The sequence below is a fragment of the Halyomorpha halys genome, unplaced genomic scaffold, assembly GCF_000696795.3.
Source record: "Halyomorpha halys isolate HHAL.00 unplaced genomic scaffold, Hhal_1.1 Scaffold31.1, whole genome shotgun sequence".
NCBI lineage: Eukaryota > Metazoa > Arthropoda > Insecta > Hemiptera > Pentatomidae > Halyomorpha > Halyomorpha halys.
Genome location: NW_027107458.1, coordinates 1,148,088 through 1,153,728, shown reverse-complemented (window position 1 = coordinate 1,153,728; position 5,641 = coordinate 1,148,088).

Sequence of the window (5,641 nt, the reverse complement as noted above, 5' to 3'; positions counted from 1 at the left end):
AAAAGAAGGCAATTTTTTTTCGATTTAACATGAGTTTTTCCATTTAACACGCTTTAACATGTTAAACCAAAGATCATGAATACCCCTAATGAATATTTAGGTCTTCATGTATGATTTTATTTGTGGCAAAGTAAGGAACATTGAGGATTTTGGATTGTAAGGATTGAATACGAGAAGAATTCGAAGGCTTAGTGGAACCCCAAAGCTCAACACCGTATGTCCAGACAGGCCTTATTATTGTCATGTAGATCAGTCTTTTCTAATGAATAAAAGAAGTTTAGACCGTTTGTCTAGTAAGCGCTGTAGTAGTCGGAATCGACGTGCAGTTTTCTGTTTTTTATATATAATATTTAAATTAATGTTTCTTTATTGATACGATAAATAAAATACATACATAAATATTACATTCTGTTATAGTTTACTGGACACGAAATAATTTACTGTACATCTTTAAAGATAATTGCTGAGGTTTAAACAATTAGGTATTTCCTGTCAAATCGGCATTGGCAATGAACGAGCTAATCTATTTTAGGTTCTGCATTTGCGACTACACGTTCTAAAAACATCTGTCACTGAGCATTCTCGTTATCAGGAGCATTTCCAATTAGAGCTAACTCAAATAACTGAACAGATATGGGAAGAAATAAGTCAGAATCTAAACTAAAAAATATGATGTAATTGAAGCTTTGTATACAATAGATTATGGATTACTCTAACCCAATCAAGACATAACACTAAATATAAACTGAATAAATACAAAATAGAAATAACAGACGGACTACCTGCTAGAAAGAACGTGTTAGAAATATTCTGTCGTAAATATTTCCTTGCTTCCTTTCTCTATCAAGTTATCCAATAACGCCATCCATCGTACATCTCTGATATCCTTCAATTTAAGTCCTCAGCGCTTTCCCACAATACCCGCTCACGGCCTTCAGACTTATATGCAACTGCCCATCGAACCGCAGCCTTTGGTAGGTGTTTCCTCATGCGTTCCTCTTCCCTATGGAATTCTATTCCCTCCTTTATTCGTAGTTCTAACACCCTTCCAATATTCAAATCCCGTATGTTCGACTACCTTCTGTTCACCAAATTCGGAAGAATAACAATTGAAAGTTTCAAAAAAACTTCATATTTTTCCTGTATTTTATTTCTTAGATCTTCGTTTATAATTGTAAATATGTACACTAGCAGAAATGATATCTGTTCATTTATTACTTTTTAGTTTAATTGTATTTGATTTTTCATCATTTTTTTTTCCTTTTATTTACCATCAGAAGTCATCTTCGTTTTATGATATGACAAGTGGTTTCATTTTGTTTGTTTTATCATTATTTTATATATTCTTTTAATTATGGTTGTTTAATTGTATATTTTTAAATTCACTATCTTATTTTATTTTATGGTATCTCGTAATTTCATCTCGATTTTGTACTCTAAGGCTTATTAAGGTTTTGTACTTTTAAACCTATCCAGTTCTGGCAAAAATCTCGAGTTAGTCGGAACATAACAATCTAGACACACACTGTGATGATAATAGTAATAATAATCTTTATTTATTCTGGGATTGATCCCTTTAGAATAATGTACAGGCGTTAAAATTAGGCTTCAGAGCCTTAAAGTGAAATAAAAAATAAAAATGAAATTATAAAACAGTTTAAAATATAATAAAATAATTAATTTAAAAATATAAAAATGAACAACAATAATTAACAGAATATATAAAATAAGAATAGAATAAATAAATTAAAACCATATAATCATAAAATCTAAGATGACAAACACTTCTGACAATAAGTAATAGAAAAATAAATCAAATATAATCAAACCAAAACTAATAAATGGAAAGGTACAGTTTCTGCTAATGTACATATTTACAAGAATAAACAAAAATCTGAGATATTAGGTACAGAAAATATATAAACCTTGTTTGAAACTTACAATTGTTATTTATTCCGGAATCGGGTGGACAGAAGGTGGTCGAAGAAACAAGATTTGAATAGACGATTGTAAGTAATGTTATTATTATGGAATGTTTTTATTGTAACAATTATTAACCTTATTATTCAAGAGTCCAAGAGGAGAAAAAAAAGGCAGTTAGTTCACTACAATTTTTTTTATTTCTTTAGTGAAAACTATGTATAATTACTAGCAATGATTAGTCTGCTAAGTAAAGGTAGGAGGACTAAAAAATAGCGGCTGCTTCAAAAAGTAAAGAAAAAAAATTTTTTTTAGAGCTCCATGGCGTTATAATTACCAACAAAACTAGAAGACGTAAGATAGAATCATTTAAAGTAAATCTGCTAATACATGAGCTCTAATAGAGCTATTACGTTACTATTTGTAATATTTTCAAAAATAAATTAACTATATTTTTTGAAAATATAAAAACTACTACTCCTACGAAGATAAACTACTTAATAGTACATTCAACTAGCTTTAATTTGAGTGCTGACAGACATCTGTACGTGTTATGATTCCTGAGATATATTTTTCATAAATCAAAATTAGTGTTTGAACAACTATAAATCAACATTTTGTGAATATATTTTGTTGAGCATCATGAAAACTACTACTGCTACGAATATAAACGTCGTAAATTACCTTAAAGAAAATTAAACTAGCTTTAATTTGAGTGTTAATAGACATCTGAAAGTTGAATGTTTTTTGAGATATAGTTTTCTTAAAATAAATTCTCAAAATACTGATTTTTCAATGCACTTTTTATGAAATGTTGTAATTTATAAAACTATTAAAGATAAATAGCACTATTAGGGTCCTGTTTTAGCAAATTAATCTACTCTAAATGATATACTCTTATGCTTTCTAGTTATGTTAGTAGTTTTTAACATATAGAGCTCCAAATAAAAAAATATCTTTTTTTAAGTTTTTTTTTTTTATTCCGCCTGCCTATACATGGCAGACTCATCAATTTTATTAATATTAATTATAGATAGTTTTCATTAAAGTAATAAAAAATTGTGGTGAAATGACTGCCTTTTTTTCACCCTTGATCTTTTGCTATTAAACTATACTATGTACTTGTACTTAGTTGAAGAAAGTATTTGTTCTAAAAAACTGTTTTTTTCATAGTAATGTGCAAACAATTGATAGATTTATTTATTGATAGATATTACAATCTGCCACACAGTTGTGGGCAATAGGTAATAGTGATGAATGATCTCATACATACTAAAATAAAAAATAATAATAATAATCAAATAAAATAAAGAAAAAAAACAACTCTTAAAATATATACAAACAGAAGAATAAACAAAATGAACATAATCAAACTATCTGTATGGAAAATAAATAAATAAAATAACATAATGATAAAATAATATAGTCGCTAGTAACATTTACACTCTAATATACAATATTTACACAATAGACCTGAGGATCCCTGAGCCCACTCTATCCCCCACGTGTGAGGGGTAGTGCAGAGCTCAAGAGATCCCAGCGCATCCCTCTCGCCGCATCACTGGTAATGAGGCTGAGCAAGTTATGCAAACAATAAAATTACGAACGTCGCCTAAATATGTACTTGTATTATTGACTGATCCTCAAGACCCACTAATATCAGGCCTATACAGAGAAACCCTTAACGTGTACGCATGTATACACGTATATAATATGTACCCTCTTCACAGATATTTTTATTAACCAACCAACAAGGTACATTGCAAGGCATTTAAACCCTCTATTAAGTAAACCATCCACTTTTCCATATGCAATTTTCACTGCTCTACAGATCCTAAAATGTGAACGTATAAACTCACGATTCAAGGACTAAATTTTTTAGGTTAATTATTTTGAAGAAAAGATCACATAACTTCATTTTTACCGATTATATTAGAGCAGCAGTTCCCAAAGTGGGTGCCGCGAAATTCTTTAGTCCAGAAAGGATGCTGTGGCGAAAAGAAAAATTATAATTACTGTAATACAGTATTTACAAAAAAAATAAATATTAGATAATATATTTTAACCTGCTAAAAGAGAGAAATATTTCTACATTTAACATATTAGACGAGAGATCATGAATAGTTCTATTATAAATACGATTTCCAAGAAACGAATATTTTGTCGCTGAATTGAAAGAAATAATTTTTAATTAATTAACTACATAAAATAAGTATTTTTTTTGTTTAGTATGAAATTTCGTTAATGGCCTAATATATTCGACAAAAAACCATATTATGTATTTATTTTTCAAAATAAATCACTCACAACTATAGTCCTAATTTTAATCGTCAGCTTGGATTTGGTGACTTTTATCCGTTAAAAAAGAGTGAATAATGCTATTATGGAATAGAATGTGTGTATTAAAAAGTTGTAACAGTATTCACTCGTCATTTTATCCTTAAAGGTCCTTAAATCCTTCAACAAAAATTTATTCTGTACTTAAACTAAAAAAAAAAAATCTAGTATTAAAAATTAAAAACTGTAAAGTATTTCAAAGTTTGTAAAATAAAGCCTATGATATGTACTTTTACGAAAAACATTTTTAAAAAATGTATGAGCGGTGTAATATTTAAAATAAAATTGCTTTTTAATTTTCAATAATTTCCGGAAATTTTCCTACGAACAAAAATTAATGGAGGAACTCACGAACTGATTCAAGGAATTTTAAACTCATTTAACTCATTTGTACGGCAATGAGCGAGCTGATTAGATAGCAAACCGATGTTCGGGAAGAGTGGAAAATGCGAAACTGCCTTTATTGGAAATTTTTAGATGGTTAAAAAAAGACTTCATTAGTGAATGGTAGGATAGGCTTGGGGGTCATGTTTGAAAGGTAAAGATCATTTCACTATCCAACCTAACGTCTCCTCACGCCCATGGTTCTCTAACACTTGTGTCAAGCTGAACAGAAAAGATATAGTTTTACTTACAAGATTAAGAATTAACCACGGTCGTACAAATCGCGGCTTGACATTAATTTTTTTTTTTTTTTTAATAATTTATTTATTGATATTTACAACTGTATACACATATATACAACAAGTAAATTTGCTGTAGGTGACATAGTGACATGATAAAAACATGTGGAGAATTTACCCACTGATAGATCTCCAATAACATTTCTAGAGGAGAAGATCTCGAGGCCATCTTCTTTTCAGACGCCTAGGAGGAATATTAGGTAATGAAGGAGAAGCCAGGTTAGAGACAAGTGGGTTTGGGTGGTTGGGAAGTTTTCCATGGAAGGAATGGTATTTGGTTTTGGCCAAATCGGCAACATATGGAACATTGAGGTCCTGATGGATGACTTGATTTGTGACAAAGTAAGGAGCATTAAGGATTTTACGAAGCATTTTGGACTGTAAGGATTGGATTCAGGAGGAATTTGATGGTTTAGTGGAGACCCAAAGCTCAACTCCGAATGTCCAGATAGGCCTTATAATAGTCATGTAGATCAGTCTTTTGTAATTGACATTAATTAAAGTTAAAAATAATGATAAATGTAATACCTGCAACTCTATTGAAGACCCATTACGTATACTAAATTGCAGTAGATATGAAAAATACTGGATTAAATATCTCCTCATCCAAAACAATAACCCTATCCTCCAAGGGCTGGCAGATCTAGATAGTGCTACTATTCGGGCGTTGTGCAAATTTATAGCAAAATCCAAATTAGATT